Genomic DNA, 26954 nt, shown 5'->3' with positions numbered 1-26954 from the left:
TCATAATAGCCAAAATATGGAACCAACCCAGGTCTCCATCAACAGATGAATGGATAGCAAAACTGTGGGAAATACACACAATGGAATTCTATTCAGCCATAAAGAAGAACAAAATTATATCATTTGCAAGAAGATGGAAAGCCCTGGAGAACATTATGTTAAGTGAGATCAGCCAAGCACAGAAGGAGAAGGTACATATGTTTCCTCTAATATGCCCAAACTAGGGAACCCAGAGGATACCAGTGGGACTCCAGATAATGGAGGGGAAATACCAGCAAAGTTTGAATGGAAAGATAGGAGAGGAGGAAGGCTGATCTTGATTAATGTGGGTCTACATCTGAACATGTGTAAATTAATGAATGACATGGTTAACCTGGACAACCATTGGTGGGAGGGGGGAAGGGAAAACGGAGCGGGGGGGGGAGAGGGCACCAAATATAGTTTAAATGTATACCATTTATGTTCAATAAAAATTTTGTTTAATAAAAAATATTTTCAGTCAAGCATGGTAGCATACATCTATAATCCCAGAAGTTGGTAGGCTGAAGCTGGAGGATTGCAGATTTGAGGACAGCCTCAGCAACTTAGTTTCAGAGAGCCTCACTAAATTGCTGAGGCTAGCCTCCAATCTGCGATCTTTTTGTCTCAGCCTCCTGACTCCTGGGATTACAAGTGTGCATCACCACGCTCTGCTATGGACAGCTTTCTTAATTCACCACTTTTCTTTTATTCTTCCCTAAGAATAGTCACTTTAGATAAATGACTCACATTCAGGGTTAAAAAAAATAATAGATTCCAACCTAAATAAAGCATCAGTGGCTTTCATCGATGCACTAGGCTTTTATTAAAGGACATGACATCATTGAGGTTAAACAATCTCTTCCAGTACACAGAACGTCAATGGCAAATCCAACCCAAAGCGCCTTCAATAACCTTGCAGGTGGCTTTTAGATGAAACCGATGAGACAATTAGTTGGAATAACAACAACAAAAAAATATTTCTCTCATTTCATTTCCATTTCTTTTTTGCGCATGTTCTCAAATATACCTGTTTTTTAGTGGAGAAGGACATTTTCAGTTTGCACATAAACAGAAATATGTTGGGGGCGAGTGGAAATTTTTCCTTTTTACTCCGGAGGGGGAACAACAACAACCCCTGTCTGCACTTATTGGCGATAGTAGAGGGCTTGCAAGGGATGGAGGCCAAATCCCAAACAGGAGGGCGGGCGGGCCTCCAGGAGAGCAGCCCTTCACAAAGGAGGCGGCCTAGCTACCCGGAAGGAGCAGGCATGTGAGCCAGTGCGGGAGGGGCAGAGCCGGTCACGGGTGTGATGGCGTGAGGTCAGGATGGGAGGTACCGAGGGCTGGGGAATGTCCTGAGCCGTAGGAAACGATGTTGCTTTTGTGGCTGGACTGTCCCAGGATTCCATCCTGCTTCAGCAGGAGTTCGCAGCATTGATAACCTCCCAGAGCTGTGTGTTGCCCAGCAGAATGTCCCTCAGCCGAACCCTCCCGGCACCTGGGAGGCAGAAGGCTGTCTGTCCCCCTTGCACTCCTCCTGCTCCATCTCCCGGCTTTCCCGTCTTCCCACAGCTCCTCTTCTGCCCCTTCTCCATCCACTGGAAAGCTCTAAACTTTCTAAGCGCCTTCTTCTACACCTGGGGAAGAAGAATCCCAGGGAAGATTCTCAGAGCTGACTGTGTTTCGAAACTACGGCCTGTCATCCTAGAGATGGCGTCCGGATAGGAACAAACACAGCCTCCTACTTCAGGAAACCACCTTCTCTGCCGCTTTCTATTACTGGTCTGCTCAGAGAGCCAGGCATCTTGTAAGTTTGTTTTCTGTTTCCTCTCAAGGGCTCACGCAAATGAGGGGAGGTGATTGGGCATCTGTTTCAGAGTCCTCAGACAGCTACAGAGGCTGCGAAGCCCAGTGCAATCCTGTTCCGTTAGAAAACTGGTCCAGCCAGACACAGCGAGGACCTTTTTTTGATGGTGCAGAGGAATTCCATATGTTTCTAACCGAGTCTTGCTCTAATTCCAAATTCTGATGATTGTGGAGAGTATTAGAGCAGGTTTGGAAGGAAGAGGCCGGGGTCGTGAGCAAAGTTTGAATCTGGGACGCATCGTGTGGCTGTAAAGATGACAGTATCTGTTAAGTATTTTAGGTCTGTTCTCCTGTAGAAAAATCAAAATGGGAATATTTCAGATTTCAGGGACATAGAAACCACAGGTCAAAAACAATGTACAAGAGACCCAGCATCCTTGGAGAAATGTCTGGTCTAGACCGGAATCAGAAAATAAATAAGAAGAGTAGACATCATCTTGTTAAACCGGCAAGGATGTTTCTAGAGACAAGTGGGATATAGAAAAAGGTTTTGATAACCCCAAGAACAAAGATTTCCTTGAACTGAAACCCATCAACAGATACGAATCCTGCTACACAGATGTATTATGTGTCTTTTATTTTTAGGATCGAGCTATCTTCCATACCTTTCATTTTGGACTTGTAGGTGCAATAATTATTAAAAATGAATACTGGGAGCTGGGCAAGGTGGTGCATGCCTGTAATCCCAGTACTTGGGAGGCTGGGAGAGGAGAATTGCAGGTCTGAGGACAGCCTCAGCAATTTAGTGAGATTCTGTTAAAAATATATGTATATATAATAGGGCTGGGTTATAGTTCAGAGGTATAATGCCCCTGGGTTCCATCCCCAGTACTAAAAAAAATTTAAAAAAAAGGAAGAAAGAAGGAAAACAATGGATACTGGGCTTGTACAGTGTTACCTGAATGCTAAATCTCCAAAGACAACTTAGTTCTGCTTTTCTGGAGAAAGTTGAGGAAGATTTCTTGGAAAAAGTCTTGGAAATAACTGGCTTCTCTCTGATTGCCTTCATTTCAATGAGTTAATCTGTATTTATGCACATATTGAATTACACTTAAATCCATGGAAATTAAAAAAATGCCAAAGGAAGGGAAAAACGCTGCATAGCATGCATTTTAAAGTATTTTTCCTCCTGCTAAGCCCAGACCACTTGCTCGCTAAGAAGAGACACTTTTGGAAGCTCCAAGGCTAAAAATTCTTTGTGTGTGGGTGTGTGTGGGAGAGGGGCTGGGGATGGAACCCAGGGGGGACATTCTACCTCTGAGCCACACCCCCAGTCCTGTTTTATTTATTTACTCTGAAACAGGGTCTCCCTAATTTGCCAAGGCTGGTGGTGAACCTGTAATCCTTCTGTCTCAGCCTCCCAAGGATTGAGATTACAGTCATGCACCACTGCACCTGGCTAAGTACTAAATTGCACCTGGCACTGGGTCCTGCACATAAAACTGGTCCCCAACACGGAAGGTGATGTGAAGTGGATGTTTACGAAGAAGGGGAGCTTGGACTGGGGTTTAGCTTCCTTTCTGTCAAAGGCCAGTTCTAGGGCCTCAGGTAAATCACTACCTGAGGTCGTCACACCAAGTCATTATCGACTGAAAGTGGGGCACATCGAACCAGTCCATTTGAGAAGCCGTGGGTGAAATTCAGCAAGATCTTTCTTGGGGGACTTCATAAGAACAGGAGCAATTTTGGGGGGAGACGTGGCTGAGTGGGAGGAGCCAGAACTTGGCAACAACCACCATGACCTTGGAAAATCTCCCCCTTTCCATCTTTTGATTTCTTCATCAACAAAATGGAGCTAGCAAAGAAGGCCCACTTCACGGGGTGGCCATGAGCACTGTTAAGTGTCAATTCACGCATTCATTCCGGGGGGATGCTCTGAGCAGAGACTAGAGGTGCACGAGATACTGTTTCTCATCTTTGAGGAATTTGTGGTGAGAAATAAATAGGCAAACTATAAATCTATAAATAGGCAATCACAGCCAAGGGTGAGAAGTCTGCTCCTATTTAGCCTAGAAAGGAGTTTGAGGAGCAAACTCGGAGCTGATTTTTCATCAGGTGTTAAAGAGACAAAAAAAAAAAAAATAAGACGACAACAAATAAAAGCTGGGCGTGGTGGCTCACGCTTGTCATCCCAGCATTCAGGAGGATCGCGGTTCGCGGGCAGCCCCAGCTACTTAGTGAGGCCCTTTGCAACTCAGTGAGACCCTATTTCAAAATAAAGATTAGAAAATAGGGCTGGGGGTGTAGCTCAGAGGTAGAATGTCCTTGGGTTCCATCCCCAGTACCGTACACACACACACACACACACACACACACACACACACAAAACCCCATACACAGCCATGAAAAAAATGTATGCTTATATTGTAAGGTGTTGATGTGACCCAAGAAACAAGAGCCTCTGAAGGTCTGTCCACTTAGGGAGAGTTTATTGGAGGCAAGGTTAGCTGCAGGGCGGTCTCTCTCAGGAGAGCAGCTGCACTAGGGAAAAGCAAGAAAATTTTTATTTATTTTATTTATTTTATTTTATTTTTCTGGTGGTACTGGAGGTGGAACCCAGAAGCTTTCTACCTCCGGGCTATACTCCCAGACCTATTTTATACTTTATTTGGAAACAGGGTCTCACTAAGTAGCTGAGGCTGGCTTCGAACCTGCGCGATCCTCCTGTCTCAGCCTCCCAAGCGCAGGGATTACAAGCGTGCGCCACCGCGCCCGGCTAAGCAAGAAAATTTTTATATCAGAGAGAGCAAAGAAGAGGGTAGTGCCCGGTCCCAGAAACAGCTGGACTCAGTTCCTCACCGGTGGTGGGGGCTGGCCTTGGTGGTCAGCGTTGGGATGTTCCCCCTGTGACTGTTTTCTTATTTTCGGAAACTGCTCCTTAGACTGGGTCAGCCTGCCCTGCCTTCTCATGGCGCAGCCGTGCTTGTGAGACTCACGTAGCTGTAGTTGTGAAATCCACCAGGCCTCATGCACCCTCTGATCTAACATATATATTACAAACTTGTTCTGCCATATTGATTTATTATTATTGTTGGTGCTATTGTTGTCTCTGTGGCTGAACACGCTATCGGAGAAAGAGGACGATTAAACCAAGAAAATGCCTTAAGTACAGCAGCAATGCTAACTTCAAGGTGCTTTTGAGATCAGTACAACTGTGTGATTTGGAGTGTAAACTCACATGCCGCCCAGCTTGTGGCTATAAATTCTCCAAGAAGTACTTTTCTTTCTTTTTTTTTTTTTGGTGGTACTGGGGTTCCTGGAAGCCTGTCTACCTTCGGGCTACACTCCCAGACCTATTTTATTTTTATTTGGAAACAGGGTCTCCTAAGCCAGCGCGTGCGGCCGGCTTCGAACCTGCGCGATCCTCCTGTCTCCGCCTCCCAAGCGCGGGGATTACAAGCGTGCGCCACCACGCCCGGCTCCAAGAAGTACTTCTGATCTCTCATTTAGCACCTAGGTTCAAGACAGACAGCTCTCCTCACAGTCTTCTAGTTGGAGGCTTATTTTCAGTTTCCAGTATGCTGAATGAGACGGGGACTGTTTCCTAGTGAACTCTGCCCCTGGGGCTTGGTCTGGGTTCCCCATGGAAGCCCACACTCAGTCTTTGTATAGGAAATATCTTCCAGGCCAGAGCAGGTTCTGCCTCCTTGAATTTCCTTTGTTATTTGGGCCTTAAGCATCTTTTGATTTTGCCATCTTCTAACACATTTAAAGTATTATGTTAGACTATAATGCACCAATAAAAGTATAAGTGCTAACACACTTACTTGTCTTCAGTGGGAGATCTAGTCAGGGTATCTGGTGAGCCACACAGCTGAAGGTTGGAACTGTATTACCTCTTTAAAACTCTTGCTGGAGGACAATTCCAGTGAAAGGAATTGAGATGCTTCCAGAGGCCCATGATTTGTAACCCCCAGGCCATGATGGGAACCGGAAGGAGCTGGACCCGATCATTGAACCCCAGCGTTTTGCACCCCTGTGGCCGGCTGCATGCTGCTTTAAGTCCCAAGTAGTATAGATCCTTTTATTCTATTGTGACTACAGAGGCAACATCTGCATTTTTGTGCCTTTTGAGGCATTATTTGCATTAGGATTCTAGATTTTTATCAGTTACCATGCGAACAATTCAATTTGCTAACTCTGAACTAAGAACCGAGCTTATAAATATAAGGTGCAAATATCTTAGCATCATGTAGAACTGAGTTCTGGTCTGATTTTCTAGCGGTGTGACCTTCACAGAGTGATTTTATTTCTTGGATTCTTAGTTTCTCTGTCCTTCAAATGGGGAAACACCTCCTTCAGAAGGTTGTCCCAGTACTACATGCATAACACACACACACACACACACAGAAAGAAGGAAAGAATAAAAGGAAGAAAGACAGAGTGAGAGAAAAGAAAAAGTAAGAAGGAAAGGGCTGTCCAGCTCTATTGGAAGAGAATTGTAAGGGCCATTTTTTTGGCATATATTTTCTATTCCCGAGAAATCATGCCAGAGGGGAGATTACCGAGGCAGCATCTGCACTCTTGCCTGGCCTTTGCAGATCCAGGAGAAGCAGGAAGGAGAGCCCGGCCCCCAGAGGCTGTTCTGGTCATGGTTTCGGGCCATCCTGAACTAGAAGAGTTTCAAATTTTCCCACTTCAACCCTTGTCTTCACTTTCCGCTCCAAGTGCCAATATCAGAGAAATATGGAGCAGCCTGTTAAAGTCAGTTTATCCATGTCAAAAAGATATTTTCTGGGGAGAAAGCTCCAGGCCCAGTTCCTGCCAGTTCAATCTCAATCCTGGCTGAGATGAACCAGACATTCTTACAGCATCCTCCAACATCATCGTTCTTGATTCAGGACCATCCATGCTGTTGGCACAATGCCTGTCATGTCCGATCCCACGTGTTTGTACCCACAGTTCATTTCAGACCCTTGTTATCCTTTATACGGGACATCAGATGTCTACCATCCCTCCTCTCGTTCATGCGCTGCACATAACCATGACTTGCAGCAGATTGAACCCGCAAGGAAAACTTTGAATGGCTGCCCACAGAAGCTGTTCCAAATCCCTTCACATGGCTTTCAAGGTGCTGAGCAATCTGGGACCAGTGTACCTTTCTGTTTTTCCCCCTAAGATACTCTAGCGACCCTATGTCCCAGTCACACTTGATATTACACCAATTCTTTAGTATAGCATGTACGTTCATGCTTCTGTGATTTTGCCCGACCAGTTTCCTCTATCCAGGTTATTAATTTCTTCCTCCTTTGCCCGGTGGAAACTTATTCATCCTTTAAGGCCCAGCCAGGTGGAATGGAATCTGTTTACGCTCTCTTATCTCACACGACTGACATTAGCAATTGGCTGAATAATCAAAGGAGCTAAAGAAGGAAATAAAAAATTAAATCAGCCTTCTAAAAGCTTCTCACTTAAACCATGTCAAGAACACCCGCTTATGGACTCTGTGGTGCAAGGCTTTTTGAGTGTGGTTTTACCGACTGAAGTTCTCCATAGACGACACTTATGCTATTTGTTTTGTTTTCTAGTTTGGGGTCCTCATAAAGGAGTGAGAATTTAAAGGTGCTTGAAAGGCAATCCGAATCGGGGTTCTGACTTTTATGACCTAATTTTCAATCATCTCACGTAGTCCTAAGTAAACAGGGGTGCATCTTAAAAGTCACGGTTAAAATGTAGATCCTGACTCAGTAGGCGTGGCATGAGGCTTGTGTCGGACCATTCTAAGCTCCCCTTGAGAGTCTGATAAAACACCGTTTTCAGCAGGGCGTGGTGGTGTATGCCGGTAATCCCAGGGCTTGGGAGGCTGAGACAGGTGGGTCGCAGGTTTGAAACCAGCAAGAACTCAATGAGGCTCTTCAGTACTCTCTGTTCTGAAGAATAAAAGTCATTGGTGTCTGCAAAGAAAATAGATTATAATAAAGAAAGAAATAAAATGGGGCTGGAGGTGTTGCTTGAAGGTGCAATGTCCCTGGGTTCAATCCCCAACACCACAAAAACAAACAAACCCACAGATTTCCTCTCTCGACTCCCATAGTTTTCTGATTAAGTAGACCTGAGGTGGCCCCCATACTTTGCATTTGTTGCAAGTTTTCAGGCAGATGCTCATCTGCAGGTTTCAGGATAATCCTTTGAGAACTGTTAATCTCATGTAAGCCTACTTTCTACTGCAGTCCCACCCATTTCATTAAATCAGCTCAGCAAATATTTTTCTTTTCTTTTTTTTCTTTTCTTTTTTTTCTTTTTTTATAGCACATTTTGCAATGATTTTTTTTATTTAGAAATGTATCTTGGGTATGCTTTAAATGGTTTAATAGTATTTATCTTACAGTGCATCAAAATTTAGTAATTTTAGCATTTATAAACTCTTCTTCAGATTTTTATAATTGCGTTTAAATAATGTCAGCTAAAAAAAGAAAACTAATATAATTAACCTTGAAAGGTTTGGTATTTAAAATATTTCACAAATTTTCCTAGTTTGAAAAGAATTTTTAAAGTCCGTGATATAAAAATGGAATTAAATTTTGCACGTAGATGGTTAATGAGGAAAGAACTTTACAATATAAAACTAATAATACAGATCGATGGAAACACTTTTTCTAATTAGTGTACAATAACATACCCATATATTTCATAGTAATAAACATATATACATATATGTAATATTAAACAGTTTAGATCGATCTCAGATTTTAGATGTATTTTCAACATCTTTAATATTTTAAATACTTTTATTGGTGCATTATAATTAGACATCACAGTGAGATTCAAAGTGATACAAACGATGACGCTGAGAGCATCTTCCCGCATCAGTGATGGGGGAGCAGCTTCTGGCCGCCATGATGTGAGATCGACTTCTTTCTTCAATGATGTGAGAAGCCTTCCCTGCTCTTAGATCGGAGAGCAGTTTTCGGCCTCCAGGATAGAAAAATTTTGTTTTCCATGATGTAAGAATGGCTTCTGTTCTCCGTGATATGGGAACAGCTTTGGCCTCCATGATGTGACAGCAGCTTCTGGCTACCATGATGTGAGAGAGACTTCCATCCTCCATGATGTGAGAGCGACTTCCATCCTTCAGGATGTGAGAGCTACTTACGACCACGATGGTGTGACAGGGGATTCTGCACAATTCACAATTACCGAACTACGGAACCAGCCAAGATGTCCATCAACAGATGAATGGATTACCAGACTATGGGATATGTACACAATGGAACTTTACTCAGCCATAAAGAAGAACAAAATTTTGTCATTTGCAGGGAAATGGATGAAACTGGAGAACATCATGATAAGCGAGATTAGCCAGTCACAAAAAGCGAAAAGTCAGCGTTCTTGCTCTTATGTGGAAGCAAGGGAGAAAATGGGACACAGGAGGAACTTCAGACACAGGAGGAGACACCTTAGATGTATAGAAGGCGATGTAACTGAGGGGGACGGGAAGGGGCAAGAGGAAAGTACCCAGGTGCTCACAATGTACATTCACACATCAATCTCTAAGCCAAACATGAGAAGGAGGGAGGGGGAGGGAATGGGGTGGGAACTGGGGAAGAGCTAATTGGGTGATGTGTGCATGTACGCCTCCACCATCTTGTACTCCATTAAGATGTATGACTACAATGCACCAATAAAAAAATTAAAAAAGAAGGGAAGTTATAGAAAACTAAATAAATCAAGAAAAAAAAGACACATTCGTGGATTAAAAACTCAATATTGTAAAGATTTCAATTTTCCTCAAAGTAATCTACAGTTAGTGCACTTACATAAAAAATACCCTGAAAGTTTTTTGCAAAAATATAAGTTTCTCCCAGTAACAAAATGAAATCCAATAGGTCAAGAGTAGTCAAGATAATCCACACAGGTGTGGTGGCACATGCTCGTTATCCCAGCATTTGAGAGGCTGAGGAAGGAGGATCGCGGTTCTCAGACAGTCTCAGCTACCACTTAGTAAGTCCCTTTGCAAGTCAGTGAGACCCTGTTTCAAAATAAAAAATAAAAAATCGGGCTGGGGGTATAGCTCTGAGGTAGAATGCCCCTGGGTTCTATCCCCAGTACCAAAAAAAAAAAAAAAAATGGTTACGGGTGTAGCCCAGAGATAACAGGGCCTTAAACGCTAAAGGAGGCTCAGTCTACTGAATGCAATTGCTGCTGTGGATGTAGGAACCGCTGCTGGTACCGGGGGAATAAAGAGTATGGTGATCGTAAACTCATGATCACAGAGTGATCTCCAGGTTACAAAGCACCTTCACCTACATCATCTTGGAACGACTACGTGAAAGCCAAGGAACTATTGTCCCTGTGTCACAAACAAGACAACAGACAACGAGGATGCCCCTGGGCTCCATCCCCAGTGATGCAAGAAAAAAAAAAAAAAAAAAAAAAAAAAAAAAGCTTCACTGTCCTAAAGGGCTCCCATGTTCCACCTGTTCACCCTGCCTTCTCCTGCCGTCTGGCAACCACTGCTCTTGTTTTTAGCTTATCAGCAATTTGGCCTTTTCTAGAGTGTACTGTGTTCGGAGTGGTACAGCGCGGAGCCTTTTCAGGCTGGTTTCTTTCAGCTCTATGCGCTCGCGTTTCCTTTTGTCTTTTCATGTCTCCAGAGCTCATTTCTTCTTAGCACCGAAGCACATCTGCTGTCTGGATGCTCCATGGTTTGTTTACCCGTTCACCCCCTGAAGCACATCTTGGTCGATTCCGTATTTTGACAATTATGAAGAAAGCTGCTATAAACATCCAGGAGCAGGTGTCTGTGTGGACGCAGGTTTTCAACTCACTTGGGGAAACACCAAAGACCGGGAGTGCTGGATCATATGGTAAGAGTATGTTAAATTTTGTAAAAACTCCAGCAGAACTGTCTTCCAGAGTGGCTGCCTTCCCACCAGCAAAGGATGAGGGTTCCTGCCGCTCCATGTTCTCATCAGCACCGAGTGCTGTCAGTGTCTTGGACAATAGCTGTCTTAGTTGGTGTGTGTTGGTCTTTGTGGTCATTTTCTTTTCTTTTCTTTCTTTCTCCTTCTTTCTTTCTTTCTTTCTTTCTTTCTTTCTTTCTTTCTTTCTTTCTTTCTTTCTTTCTTTCTTTCTTTCTTTTTTGCAATATTGGGGATGGAACCCAGGGACATTCTACCTCTGAGCTACACCCCCAGCCCTATTTTTTATTCTTTTATTTTTGAAACAGGGTCTCACTGAGATGCAAAGGGCCTCACTAAGTAGTAGCTGAGGCTGTCTAAGAACCGCAATCCTCCTGTCTCAGCCTCCCAACAAGCTCTTTGTGTTTGTTTTCTAAACCATACTTTTTTTTTTTTTGGTACTGGGGATTGAATCCAGAGACATTCTACCTCCAAGCTATGCCCCCCTCCCAGTGCCCTTTAAAAATCACTTTTTAAATTATTTATTTATAGGACTTCCGGGAAGATGGCGACCGAGAAAAGCGGGGCTTAAGAGCCCCGCTAACAACAAATATACATTACCACAAAATCAGCGCCTTTCAAAGCCAGAAAACAACATCACCAGAGAAACAAAAAAAATCACCAGGCTCCAGAGAGAAAGCGGACTGAGAACAGAGCCACAGAGAATATCCTCACGCCCGAGGACGCGGCAGACGCGGCAGCAGCGCCATACTGCCGGCGAATTCACGGGACGGCCACAGCAAGCCGAGGGGAGCCGCTGCGGAACAGCCAGGCGGGATTTCTCGGCGCAGAGGACATCTAAAGCCCCCAGTGTCTGAGCTCAGCACACGCTGCAGGGATTCAGAGTGGAAATCAAAACCAAGAAAAAAAAAAAAAAAACGCCAGCCCAACAGCCGAGGGCGTAGCAGCGGCGCCATATTGCCACCGGCGGCAGCAGCACGGAACTCACTACAGCTACATCTGCGTACTCAAGAACAGTGAGTCAGTGAGTCAAATTGCGGGCCACAGCGGAGAAATCCCAGTACTGTACTCACTGGGACTTGACCCAGTGGGAGAGGGGCGGTGGCAGTGATATCACACCATAGGAGAACGTGCAACCTGGCACCCCCCACGGTCTAAAGCAGCCTCTATCGACTCTCTGGGTCGGAGACTCTGTGATAAAACCCAGTAAAGGGGTAGTGGGGTCTGAGATACTACTGACTCGAGATCCAGAGCACCATAAGTGAAGTCATAGTGACCCAAGGGAAGAACCCAGAGAAGGCACAAACTTCAGAAATCATGGGAAAGAGGAATAATACTGGAGCAATGAATGCTCACAACCCCACAACATCAGAACCCGATAAAACAGAAAATCAGAGATTTCTAGAAGATCAAATCAGGAAAATAACTGTAGAAATAATAGAGGTGCTTCGAAAAGAACTCAGAGAGAGCCAAAAAGAGATAAAGGATGCAATTAATGAAGTAAAGGCCTCAATTCAAAGCACAAACAACCGATTAGAACACATGGAGAACAGAATCTCGCTCTTAGAAGATGATCATTCCAAAAATGAACGCATAGTTTCTAATCTAGGAAAAAATATCCGACAGCAGGAATCTGATATTGAAGAAATATGGGCCCATTTTAAGAGAGCTAACCTAAGAATAATTGGAATAGAGGAGGGAAAAGAAAGTGAAACTAAAGGGATCAACAATCTCTTCAAGGAAGTAATAGCAGAAAATTTTCCAGACATAGAGCAAGAGGTCGATACACAGATCCAGGAAACTTATAGAACTCCCTTTAGACAGGATCGGAGAAGAGGATCCCCACGCCACATAATTGTCAAAATGACCAATGTGGAAGCCAAGCAGAGAATCTTAAAGGCAACAAAAGCAAAGGGCCAAGTGACATTCAGAGGCAAACCAATTAGAATCACTCCAGACTTCCCAAATCAAGTTATGAGAGCCAGAAGGGCTTGGAGTAACATATTCCCAATTTTGAAAGAAAACAACTTCCAGCCAAAAATTTCCTACCCAGCAAAACTTTCTATCAAATTAGATGGAGAAATAAGAAGCTTCCATGACAAACAGAAACTGAAGGAATTTATGTCTTCAAAACCAGCACTACAGAAAATACTCAAAGAGATTAACTACAAAGAAGAAATAGGTAACACACATCAGAACTAGAGAAACAAGATTTTCCATCCAACAGACAACTAAGATTGGTTATCTGTGGAGATTCATTATTTATGTTAGTCTGTTACCTATCTCTAAAGGGTATTGTTTGCCTTTATTGTTGTTAATTTTTAGGATTTCTAGTTGGAATATTAATATACCTTCAGATATAGCATTTGGAAATATTTTATCCCATTCTATTAGTAACTCTTAACTCTGTTTACATTGTCTTTGGATATACAATATGTTTTTTATTTTTTAGGGAGTTTGTATACTCTTCTGTTGCCTGTGCCATTGAAATCATAACCAAGAAATCACTGCCAATTTCAATGTTGTGAGGTTTTATGACCCAGATTTTCTCCTAAAAGTTTATAGTCTTAAGATTTATATTTAGGTCTTTTATCTATTTTGAGTTAATACTTGTATATGGGATTAGGTAAGGGTCCAATTTATTTTTTTCCATGTAATTATTATGTTTCAACAATATTTAGTTAAAAGATTATTATTTCCACCACCAAATGTTCGTGGAAACCTTGTCAAAAATAACTTGACAATATAGGGAAGAATTTTGCTCTAGGCTTTTATTTAACTCCAATGGTTTATATATCTGCCTTTAGAATAGTACTACACTGTTTCAATTATTGTAGCTTTATATGGTTTGAAATCAGAAAATATATATCTTCTAGCTTTGTTCTTTTTCAAGATCGATGTGGGTACCTAGAGTCCATATTCCATATTAGGATAGATTTTTTTTTCTGAAAAATAAATATATAAATATATGATAGTTTCACCTAAAAAATAGAAAAAAATAGATTCTCTGGTAAGAAAGAAAGCAAAAAGAAATATTGAAATGTTATCTTTAAGTCATCAAAAGCTTGGTATCAGACAAATGAAACTGTTATGAGAGATTATCATTTTTAATTTTGGATAAATTGCTATAATACTAGATGTCAACTACTAAGCCAAGCATAGGAGGGGGGGATAGGGAGAGAACGGGGTGGGGATCGGGTGGGGGCTGACTGGGCAATGTGTGCATGTATGTCTACAAAAGTATGTATCCCACTATGATGTATGAATACAGTGCACCAATTAAAAATAAATATGAAAAAAAAATAAATAAATAAAAAAATAAATAAAAAAAAATAATAAATAAATTATTTATTTATATACTTATTTATTGGTATGGGAATTGAACCCAGGGGCTTTCTACCTCTGAGCTACATTGCCAGCCTTTTTTATTTTTTGTTTTGAAACAGGGTCATACTAAGTTGCTGAGGCTGTCCTTGAACCTACCATCCTCCTGTCTCAGCCTCCTAAGTACTGAGATTATAGATGTGCATTGCCATCCCTGGCTTTATGTTTTGAGGCAGGGTCTCCCTGTGTTGCTGAGAATCTTGATAATTTACCGAGACTGGTCTTCAACTTCCAGTCCTCCTGTCTCGGCCTCCCAAACACTGGGATTGGAGGTGTGTGTCACCACTCCTGGCTGGAACCATAATTTTAAACCCTAAAACCACAGAAGTGTCTCTGTTCACTGTTTGTATTATTGGAGAGAAAGAAGGGTGTGGGCAGAACTTTTCAAGGAGGAAGTTACTCGCCTGGAGGAGTTCCTGGTACTTTTTTGACAAACTCAGGGACATGGAAAGAATTCCTGTTTAAAATCGTGAACTGAAGATAGATTTCTTTCTTTATCTTTGCAGTTTGCAAACACATGGAAGCTGTACTTTTTTCTGGGCAACTTTGTTCAATATCCCCCTCTATTTGCAAAATCTACACCAGGGGCTCCTGGGATGGGATGAGGAGGAGAGAGGACGCTGCCTTCCTCAGGCCAGTCTACTCTGTGCGGTGAAGTGTAGCAGCCTAGTACTACTCTTTCTGCTGATGACCACGACTGCTCTGTCCTGTTACAGCTCCCTTCTCTTCCCTCACAGTTCAACTGCCATGGACCTGGGCCCCAAGTACTGTTCCTAGGAAGCACATCGGTTTATATTGCTTTCCTTTTATATTCCTCTGTTGTTGTCTGGTATAAGCTTACACAGCTTGAAACTGCAACCAATATATGATCTCTCACGTAAAGCCTGACCCTACTACCCTAGCAGAAAAACACGCTCTCTGCGACTGCACTTGAGTTTATCACTGCAGAGTTTATCACTGCAGACAAACCAGCTCACAACAAGGAGAACATTATGTTAAGTGAGACCAGCCAAGCACAGAAAGAGAAGGGACATATGTTTTCTCTAATATGCCCAAACTAAGGAGTTTTAGGAATACCAGAGGGACTCCAGATAATGGAGGGAAAACCTCAGCAAAGCTGAAATGGAAGGGTAGGAGAGGAAGAAGGCTGAGGCTGATTAATGGAGGAGCTACATCTGAATATACGTAAAAGTATGAATGTAGCATGGTCAACCTGGACACTCATTGTTGGGAGGGGGAGGGGAAGTGAGGGAGGGAGAGGGCACCACGCACGGTCTGAACGTGGCCATTTTCAATATGATCCACATAAAAATAAAAATAATAAATTTAATAAAAAATCCAGCTAAAACAAAACAAAACAAAAGCAACCACAAAGAAAGAAAAGAAAAGGACAAGTCAAACCCAAACCAAATCAACAACCAAACCCTGATTTGTAGTGTTTGACATTTTCTATAGTGTAAATATTCCCACCGTGGTTGATTTTAAGCTACTAATGTGATATTTCCCAACTCTGAGTTGGGGAAAAAAAAGTGCTTAGTGTCTATTCTCAAGAGCTGGTACAAGTTGGCTGTAGAACACCATGGACTTTATTATTGACTTGGTCTTCCCATAGTTCACTTGTCCCGTAGACTGGGCAAGTGTTTAGTAGGGGCATACAGGGAGCCTGTCTCATTCCTCTTTGGTGACTATCTGCCTGGTCCAGTGTTTGGCATGTAGCAACCAATCAATAATGCCTATGTAGGTGGCCACTACATCTCTCTGTGAACCAGTTTGCTGGCTGATGCTGTGGAGGTGGATACCTGTGATTGTTCTGCTAATAAGCTTAATGCAGAGAGGCTCTTAGAGGAAAGCTATGTCACCCTGTCCATGCAGGCCCAGTATACACACGGGACTGTCTTTATTCTGAGAGTAGAACAGGGATCTGAGGGCTTCTATATCAAGACCCGCCCCCCCTCCACTCATCTGCTAAGTTAACATCCACGTAAAACACAGCAATAACACAGACCGCGAAACAGGGACGTCCCTGTGGGACAGGGAAAGGTTATACCAGGGGATGAGATGAAAACTTGCTGCAAAGATCAGGTGCCCACAAGCATGAGACCAGAGTTAGGGGGTAGCTGCAATGTTTATAACATTATTATCTTATAACAGCTGAGTGTGATTTTTTAAAATTTAAAGACCCCTGGGAATGGGTTGCATACAAAGTGTCAGCGTTTGTGGGCAAGAGAGGAAGGAAACCAGACACGAGTCTGGCGGAGATGGACCGCACAGCTGCAGCTCTCTCGGCCCGGAGCTTTGCCTCTTTTGATTTCTGTTTGGCATCGGTCCAGTGTTTGCGGCTGTGACTAAGGTTTCATGAACTTGGGTGGGTAAGAAGACTCCAGAGCAAGAAAGCCCCTCTCCCTGTGCAGGGGGCTTTTATACTTTCAGGGCACTGAGATTGGAGGGGATTTGGTTAGAATTGGTTGCTTAGGACCAGGAACTGCTTTGGAAAAATGATTTGATGAGAGTGAGACTAAATATTTGACCAAGTGAGGTGGAAACGAGGAACTGGAAGCTGGTTCTTGCAATTGTCTATCTCTGCAACATGAACCTTGCGGTCATTGAAAGAGTCTTGGCCTCAGTTTTATTTTTGTCCTGAAATCTTTTCCTCCATCTCTATCAAAACATTTCTTTCCTTTTTTTTTTATCTTTCAAGAGTCCAACATCATCGTTAAGATGTTCCCATTAAAATTTTTATAGAAATCAGCTCCTCTTTCTCCTCCTCCTCCTCCTCCTGCTTCTTCTCCTTCTCCTCCTCCTCTTCTTCCTCTCTTTCTCCTCCTTTCTTTCCTCCTCCTCCTCCCTCTTCTCCTTCTCCTTCTCCTTCTCCTTCTCCTTCTCCTTCTCCTTCTCCTTCTCCTTCTTCTTCTTCTGTATTGAACCCAGAGGCATCTACATTTGAGCTACACGCCCAGCCCTTGTCTTATTTATTTCTTTGAAGCAAGGTCTCTCTACGTGGTTGAGAGTCTCACTATTTTCTGAGGCTATCTTTGAACCTGTGATCCTCCTCTATTAGCCTCCCAGTTACTGAGATTTCAGATATGCATCACCATGTCCGGCTTAGAAATCTTTGGATGCTGTATTAGTCATCTGCACACTAGTATGAACTTAGCTAATTTGCTACCTCTACCTATAATATTACATTTTAAATATCCCAGCAGAGGGACTTTCCCAGGTGCAACAAGATAAAATGTAGTCACTTTCAGATTCTTACCATCTCCCCATGTAAACACAGACATAAGGACGTATTTTGAGCCAGCTGCATGAAACTCCCAGTTCCTTCCACATGTAAGAACATATTATTCTCCTGCTGCTGCTTTCCCTAGCTCAAAAGCACTTGCCTCTCCTCTCTTGAAAATTTAAGGGTATGAGGGTTTGGAGGCTGAAATTTTAGCTCACAACTTTCTGCAACTTGGACCAAGTTGCTAAAAATGTGCCGCGTTATATAATCGAGGGGAAGGCATGGAAAAGTACCAGGCTGCGTGGCGCTGGAGGCGTTCCCACCTCTGACTCACTCAGCCACGAGCACTTGAATCAAGATGCATCTCAGAAAAGCTGAACAAAACCCGTCCATTCTCTGGGGCTTCTCATTCATTGTGGGGAGTCACAATGGAACCCTGGGACAGAGTGGTGAGAGTCTGCACGGGTTGTTCTTATGCCCTTCCAGGACAGCTTCCAGGCCCTCATCTCTTCAAGACATTCAGAACCATCGCATTGTACCTACCGGACCACACCTTGCCAGGAAGACATCCTCTGACATCCCCGGCTGGCTTCCCTGCTCAACACGCGGCTTCTCTGGCCTGTGGCCTCAGACCAGGCTCTGACCGGCAGAGTGTCGCAATTAATTAAATAGTTACCTGAATCCCTGCTATTCTGTCACTTAACTAAATATAGGACACCTTAAAGAAGGACTTCTCTTAGCTCAAACGAGGGCATGGCTCTTTATGTGACAAAATTGGCTATCCTATCAGGAATTATGAGGCTGGCTTAGGAAGGACATGCTTTGAGCCATTGGAAACTTTCTTGTACTTTTTCTTTTTATTTTCTTTGGGTTTTGGGGATGGGACCCAGGGGTGATCTATCTTCAAGCTATGTCTCAGGCCCTTTTTAGTTTTTATTTTATTTATTTTTTGTTTTGAAAACAGGTCTTGCTAGGTTGCCGAGAGTCTCACTACCTCATTTCTGAGGCTGTCCTTGAACCTGTCAATCTCCTATCTCAGTTTCCCAAGTACTGGGATTTCAAGTGTATGACACCACGTCTGGCTCCATTAGAACCTGCCATTTAGCCGGGCGTGGTGGTGCACGCTTGTAATCTCTGCACTTGGGAGGTGGAGACAGGAGGATCGTGCAGGTTCAAAGCCAGCCTCACTGGCTTAAGAGACCCTGTTTCCAAATAAAAAATATAAATTAGGTCTGGGAGTATAGCCTGGAGGTAGAAGGGTTCCATCCACAGTACCACCAAAAACAAAAACAACAACCAAAACCCAAAAACAAAACCTTCCTTTCAAGGGCCCTCTTGTGTTGAGATATCTATCTTATACTTAAAGAGATTTATGTGTAGCAGCTCATCGAAGGCTTGTATAAGTTCTTTCTCCTTTGGTAAGTCCTCTACTCAAAATCTGAGAGAAAACTGATTACCTGTTTCTGAACTCATGCCTTGTGAGGAACTACTTTATCATATTGTTTCCCTGCTGGGGGGAGCTAAGAAGTGGCTCAAGTGAGGAGTGCACCCGGGGCTGGGCTCAGGGCTGATGGAGTCCTTACAGTCCTTAGTTTGAAGTGGTTACTATAGCACCCATGTTATGGGATGGAGGTGTATGGGATGTTCAATGCTGCTGCACAGGCGTGTCCTGGCTTTGGGCCATGAGATGTAGGAAGGGGAGATGCATTTTGAATTTGGAGTCTGCGTGGGACTTATAGACAGGAGAACAGGCAGTTTCTGGCAAGATTATCTACCAAAAGACATCCATTCCCTTATCCCCCCCCTGTATTTTATTCTTTCTATCGGATTTCTTTTGCCATGGTTGACAGATGGATGTCATCATCAGTTGGACCTCAACTCCATACACTCCCCCATTCACGTTGTAGGAGAAAGAAGGAGAAAGATTCCCCCAGAAGCTGCCCATTGAGGAGACTTCTGGCAAGTTTTTTCTCACCTGAATTACCGCATTCACTCCAATTTATTCACAGGAGTAGCTTGTTTTGCATTGAGTCATGCACAGTATTTTTATGACATCATTAATCTATAAAAAGAGTATGGAAAATGGATATTTACAGAGCCTGCTAACAAGTGGGTGACCTGAGTCAGTGCATATTTATTTTATTATTTTAATTTTTTATTGGCACATCATAATTGTCCATAATAGATTCATGGTGAGACAAGAACATACGTACGTGTATATGCACACGGCGTAATCTGGTTCCTTTTCTGTTCCTCCCCTTCCTCAGCCTCCTCCCTCCCCAGGTCCCCTTCCATTACTCTCCTGGTCTCTCTCCTATTTTCCATGACATCCCTCCTTTAACTTTTTATTTTTTCTCTCTAGCTTCCACACACGAGAGAAACCGTGCAACCTTTAGCTTCCTTTATCTGGCTTATTTCCCTTAGCACGGTCTTCTCTGGTTTCATCCACTTTCCTGCAAATGACATAATTTCATCCTTCCTTATGGCTAAGTAAAACTCCTTTGTGTGTACATGTGCTCCATTTTCTTTATTATAAATACTTTTATTAGTGCATTGCAATTATACAGTATGCTGAGGCTCAGGTGATACCATCACCCAGGCACAGAACTTGGTGTGCTCTCTGCTTCACCCCTCCCTGGACATATTAGTGAGACTGGAAGTTTCACTTTTATATACGGACATAGTAGTATTCTAGTTGTTTTCTTCTCAATCTTCCTTTTTTCCCTCTCTACCTCCGTTTCTCCAACCCCTTTCCACTATTTTTTAAAATTTTTATGCGGCACTGGAGATGAAACCCAGGGGCATTCTCCCTTTGAGTGACACCCCCAGCCCTATTTTTTATTCTTTATTTTGAAACAGGGTCTCACTGAGTTGCGGAGGGCCTCACTAAGTAGCTGAGGCTGGCTGCGAACCGCGATCCTCCTGTCTCAGCCTCCCGAATGCTGGGATTACAAGCGTGCCCGATGCCCTTCCTCTATTCTGGTCTTTCTTCTCATTTGTCTGAATTCTCTCGTTTTACATTTTCTCTCTAGCTCCCACATATGAGGGAAAACACATGACTTCCTGAGACTCGCTGATCTCACTTAGCGCCGTATTCTCTAGTCCCATCTATTTTTTCCTGCAAGTGACATAATTTTGTCCTTTAAGCCTGAGTAAAATTCCATTGTGTGTATATATCACATTTTACTCATCCATTCATTTGCTAATGGACACCTAGGTTGGTTCCATAATTGGGCTGTTGTGAATTGTGCTACCATGAACATGGGTGTGTATACATCTCTAGAGTATGCTGACTGCTGTTCTTTTGTAGAGATACTGAGGAGATGACACGTTTATTTTAGAAGGTACATTGTCCGCGGGATTACACAAGACCCTACCATTAATATTTGCTAACTGTTGCCTTTGACTCTCTGAAAGGATGTCCGGGGAAAATTGTGTAGTTCTACAGAGTTTTCGAGCTGAAGGGGGCAAAGAGGACATCTGGCTTAGTCCCTTAGCTTATGTGATTTATTAGGAAGCAGAACCTAAGTCACACAGGGTGGAAATGGTAGAGCTGAGAACCTAATTCAGGTCTTCCTGTTTCCAGGCCAGTGATATATACGCTATAATAAAGCCTCCCTCTGTACCCCAATTGTGAGTCATCAAACACAAATACACCTTTTACACACTACTCTTTTGGTATTTGGGCCAATCCACATGTGATGTTTGGTCCAAAAGATACCCATATCCCAGGCCTTTAGCTTCTGTTTCTCATTTCACTTGAACTAATTATTACAAGTGTGTGGGTGAAGAATTTAGGACCTATTCCTATTCAGAATCCCATCTGTTATAAATACAATAAAATAAATACAATAAAATATAAAAATAGTTAAGCATTTACCTTAAAAGGCTCTTAATAGAACAAATATACAATAGTTAAGAAAAGTAAAAGCATATTAAAGTTAGTTTCTATATAGTCACACACACACACACACACACACACACACACCCCATTGGCATCTCCATGCATCACTGAGAATTTAATATTTTCCAATAAGATCCAAAACCTTGCTAATGACTTCATTGGTTTATAACACACATTTTGAATTTTATGTCATTTGTCGAGACAGATGAGCATTCTTTTGATTTGAGGAGCTACAAAGGGCAGCGAGAAAGCCAGTTCATACCTACCTGCTAGAAAAATCTAAGCTCTCTCCAAGTTTAGTGTTTCTTTTCCTCACATTTGGGTGAATCATTCATGGCTGATGCTGTATTTAGCACTGACTGAAATTGGACGAATAGTACATCAAAGTAAACAGTGCAGTCACTACAATGTCAAGCCTACATTTTCTAAATGGGGTTTCAGAAGGCTGTTGATGGGCTCACACCTCTCTGACTTGGCATTCTGACCCTGGCCAACAAGTCCTGCATCAAAGAGGTGGGTGAGCTTCATTTCCTTGTGCTGTGAACAGTGTATATCCAATCCCCACCGAAGGGCTCGAGAGCCTGCTGGTCTACCAGCTTGGTGTTTGGTCTCTTTCGTGTCCTTTTTGATGTTTGATTCTCCTTTTTTTCGGTTGTCATGCTGTCCTTATGAAGAGTTGATGGGCAGAACAAGCAGAATTTGAGGTGCTTAAGATGAACCCTCAAGCTGTACACTTTGAAAAATGTTTGAATATTTTTGATTGTACTTATTTATGAGGTAGAGTGTGATGACTTATGCGTAAAGAGAATAGTGATCAACTCAGGCTAATTAGCATATTCAACACCTTAAATTTTTATGACTTTTTTATGTTGAGTACATTCAAATTCTTTTATTTGGCAGGGCCCGGGCTGGGGAAGGAGTCACCTGCCTGGTGATGATGGACAGCAAAAAATTGGACAACCAACGGCTCAAGAATTTCAAGAACAAAGGTTGTGACTTGCAGACTATGAGAAGACAACAGAAAGAAGTTGTAGTTGAATTAAGGAAGAATAAAAGAGATGGGCATCTCTTAAAGAGAAGGAATGTACCACATGAAGATATCTGTGAAGACTGATATAGATGGTGATTAGAGTTGAAATTCCTCTCTAGAAACTATTGTCCAAAATGTTTCATGTGATAACCAAGGAATTCCATTAAGTGAAGTTCAAGCTCCTAGGAAGCTTTTGTCCAGTGATTGAAATCCACCAATTGATGACTTAGTAAAATCTGGAATATTGCCTATCTTAGTCCATTGTCTTGAAAGAGACGACAAGCCTTCTTTCCGGTTTGAAGCTGCATGGGCTTTGACAAACATTGCATCTGGAACCTCTGAACAAACTCAAGCAGTGGTTCAGTCCAATGCTGTACCACTTTTCCTGAGGCTTCTTTGTTCACCCCATCAGAACGTCTGTAAGCAGGGTGGGCACTGGGAAATATCGTAGGTGATGGGCCCCAGTGTAGAGATTATGTCATAAGTCTTGGAGTTGTGCAACCTTTATTTCATTCATAAGTCCATCTACTCCTGTAACTTTCTTAAGAAACGTTACTTGGGTTATGGTCAACTTATGTCACCAATGGAAACTATTCAGAAAATTCTTCCAGCCCTTTGTGTTTTAATTCATCACACACATGTTGGTAGATACAGTCTGGGCCCTCTCTTACCTTACTGATGCTGGTAATGAACAGATACAGATGGTAATAGATTCTGGAATAGTTCCTTATTTGGTTCCTGTACTCAGCCACCAGGAAGTTACAGTTCAGGCTGCTGCACTTTGAGCTGTGGGCAATATTGTTACTGGAACCGATGAGCAAACACGAGTAGTTTTGAACTGTGATCCCCATTCACACTTCCCAGCACATCCCAAAGAGAAAATTAGTAAACAAGCAGTATGGTTCCTAACACCGCTGCAGGAAATCAGCAGCAGGTTCAGGCAGTAATTGATGCCAGTCTTGTACCAATGATAACACACCTTTTGGATAAGGGACTAAACTCAGGCATTCTATCTTCAAGCTACATTCCCAGCTCAATTTTATTTCTTATTTGAGAATAAGGTCTCGCTAGGTTGATGAGAGTCTCACTACTTGCTGAGGCTGTCCTCCAACCAGTGATTCTCCTGTCTCAGACTCCCAAGTACTGGGATTTTAGGGGGATTTTGTCATTAAGAAAAAAGCCGATTGGTCTATAAGTACCTAACAATTAGTGGAAGAAAAGATAAAGTGCCCTACCTTACTCAACAAAATGTTATCCCACCTTTTTGCAACTTGCTAACTGTAAAAGATGCACAAGTCGTTACAAGTAGTACTCGATGGGTTAAGTAATATATAAAGAATGGCTGAAGATGAGGCAGAAACCATTGCCAATCTTATAGAACAATGTAGTGAAATGTACAAAATTGCCGGGCATGGTGGGCATGCTTGTCATCCCCGCGCTTGGGAGGCAGAGACAGGAGGATCGCGCAGGTTCGAAGCCAGCCGCGCGCGCTGGTTTAGGAGACCCTGTTTCCAAAATGAAAATGTAAAAAATAGGTCTGAGAGTGTAGCCCAGAGAGGTAGAAGGTCTTCCAGGAACCCCAGTACCACCACCACCAAAAAAAAAAAAAAAAGAAAGAAAGAAATGTACAAAATTGGATATGTAATCCATCCTGGAAGAAGCAGGAAGTGACACCTCAGCTGGATATTGAGAGATGAATGATTAATAAAATAAGAAGGGATGAAGGGTGCTCCAGGCAAAGATAAAACCACCAGCACAGTATGAGGACTGGAGAAAATTGAACAACTTCTGAATTATGAAAATGAAGATAGCTACAAATTGGCCTGAGCTCACTGATCAGTTATTCTTTGTAGATGATATTGATGAAGATCCTGGCCTTGTTCCAGAGGCAATTTGAGGTGGAACATTTAGTTTCAATTCATCTGCCAATGTACCAACAGAAGAATTCCAGTTTTAGAAAGATGTTGTGGAAGTTAGTTAGTTACACTGCAGCACTGATATATTTTATTATTTATAAATATATGCAAGTATATATATTTGATCCATTGAGCTTGGCTCATGGAATCTGCTGCCGGACTAAATCAGGACAGAAAATATGAAGATTTCATTTGGAATCACAGAAAATGTCCAAATGAGGTCAAGAAGGCCAGTGGGTGTGAGTGAGAATGGAATGTAAACTTTCCATGGATGCTTATTTAGGTTGTTCAAAGAAAAAGGGCTCCAGGTCACGGATCTTCAGTGCCTGAGAAGGAACACTGACTTACTCTATATCAGTGGAGGGGAAAGTGGAACACTGTCATCTTCAAGCCTTGTAAGCAGGAAAGAGAATAGAGTTCCCGTATAAGTCAGGCAGAATGAGCCCAGGCCTTGCTGAGAAGCAGTGTGTGAAGGGGAAGTGTCGAGTGAGTGTCTGGCTCAGTGACAGAGAGCCAGGTGCATCTTTCACATCTAGGGCTCTTCATTCATGAAGCGTTCTCCTTGTCCTGGAGTGACTGTATGAGAGTGGAGTTTGGTGCTGTGTGTGAATGCCTGCAAGCTGAATTCGCCTTCAGGAGGCAGACAACACACCGAGCGTGTCATCCAAATGAGATCGCAAGTGTTAAAGTACACTGGACATGGAAACGTTAAAACTTAAAGCAATGGGTTTTTTTTTTACATTTCTTTCTTCTATTTTGAGATGCATAATACATTATTGTTAATTATATTCGCTCAGCTGATCCCTAGAACACCAAAACTTATTCCTGACATCTAGCCATAACCCCTTACCTGTCAACGACCTTTCCCCTCCCTTCTGCTCTCTCCAGCCTCTGGTAACCACTATTCTATTCTCAACTTTTATGAGATCAACTTTTTCTAGAATTCTTTTATGAGTGAGATAATATAGTGTTTATCTTCCCCCACCTGACTTTTTTCATTTAAAATGATGTTCTCCAGATCTATCTATATTATCATAGATAACAGAATTTAATGCTTAAAACAAAAGCTAAAAATAGTATGACCTTATGAACCAGCAATCCCATTCTTGGAAATAAATTCATGATGTCAAAAAGATACCTACACACTTATGTTGATTGCAGCCACAGTCCTAGTAACCAGAATATGGAATCCATCTAAGTGTCCATTAACAGACAAGTGGATAAAGGATATATAAGTCCATATTCATAACCCGTACACTTTTTTCAGTACTGGGGATTGAACCCTGTGCCATTACCTTTGAGCTAGACCCTCAGCCCTATTTTTTGTTGTTGTTTTGAACCAGGGTCTTGCTAAGTTGCTGAGGCAGGCCTTCAGTCTGCAAACCTCCTGTCTCAGTCTCCCAAGTCTGGGATTACAGGTGTGTGCCACCATGCCTAGCTTAGTATGTACACTTTGGAGTCCTCCTTGGAGGCTTCCAACAGACACCACTCAGCTTATTTTAGAGACAGATAACCTCACACCTAGAAAGGAGGTTTCATGGCGCATGCTTGTAATCTCAGCATTCGGGAGTCTGAGACCTGGAGGATCGCGGTTCACGGACAGCCTCAGCTACTTAGTGAGGTCCTCTGCACCTCAGTGAGACCCGGTTTCAAAATAAAGAATAAAAAGTAAGGCAGGGGGGGTGTAGCTCGGAGGTCGAATGCTCCTGGGTTCCATCCCCAGACATGCAAAAAAAAAAAAAAAAAAAAAAGCTTCACATGGTACTGTGTGTGTGTGTATTGGTGGGGAGCAGGTCCAGGTGATCAGACTCTCAGCTTCTAATCACATGGCTACAGAATCATAAAATGACAAGGAACTCGACCAACCATTCTGACAGCTGAGCCATCTGTAGCCTTGCTAAAATGCTTGGTCCCGTCATCAAGAAGAAAAGTCGTAAGCACCATGCCTCTCGATTTGGAACCTGAGGGACTCTGGATGGAGTGGCTGAAAGGTGGAGTAATGACCTTTGGAAGCACAGAGCTTTCTTGTTTAGTCATGCCTAAATAGAATCACAGGCTGCCAGCACTTCAGGGACCTCTCCCTCGTTTTATGGGGAGGACACGGAGAACTCTTAGAGGGTGGCTGGTACTTCCCATGAAATTGTGAACGCTTGAGCAGGGCCCAGAAGCTAATTATCCTGGATTCCAGTCCAAATTTTCCCATGACCCACGCAGTCCCCCTTATATCCAGCTCCTCATGCAACTTTACACCTTTATGTGGTGAGGGGTGTTGAATTACATGTTGTTGTTCATGCTGTATACTGTGAAGTGTTCCAAGGAAGAAAGCATGATAAAGTGTGTATATCCCATAATTCTGCAATCCCTTCGCCTGTCGATGGACACCTAGGTTGGTTTCCATGACTTTGCTGTTGTGAATTGTGCTATGGCAACCCTATGTTTTAATAATGATGGCTTACATTCCTGGAGAAGCTGACATGCCAAAGATATTCTCCCAAGTGTCCCTGCTGCCTCCAGAAGCAGACAGGTATTCTCTCCTCGCAAAAGTGAAACAGAAGGTGCTCAGGCTGAGTGACCCCCTTCTCGCGCACATCGCCAGCAGGTGGCCAAGCCAGGATTCAAGCCCGGGCGATCTGTCTGTGAAGGTCACATCCCTTCCACCTGGTTTGCCTTGGCCCTTGGTTTTAATTCCAGTTATGCCTCAAACTGACTGAGATTTGGGTAAAAGATTCAACTCCATCCTTTGTCAAAG

General features: G+C 42.8%; 1 pseudogene across 1 annotated transcript; it reads left to right on the top strand.

The window, feature by feature from the left end:
• The first annotated feature begins 22193 nt into the window (after positions 1 to 22193).
• On the top strand, positions 22194 to 24246 carry LOC308277755 (importin subunit alpha-3-like; annotated as a pseudogene). The gene is made up of 3 exons: positions 22194 to 23280; positions 23445 to 23676; positions 24055 to 24246. The product of its transcript is annotated as an importin subunit alpha-3-like (transcript).
• The last annotated feature ends 2708 nt before the right edge of the window (positions 24247 to 26954 follow it).

This window comes from Muscardinus avellanarius, assembly GCF_963383645.1.
Source record: "Muscardinus avellanarius genome assembly, chromosome: 20".
Taxonomy (NCBI): domain Eukaryota; kingdom Metazoa; phylum Chordata; class Mammalia; order Rodentia; family Gliridae; genus Muscardinus; species Muscardinus avellanarius.
The sequence above is the reverse complement of the archived record's forward strand: the minus strand, read 5'-3'. Positions and strand labels throughout refer to the sequence as shown.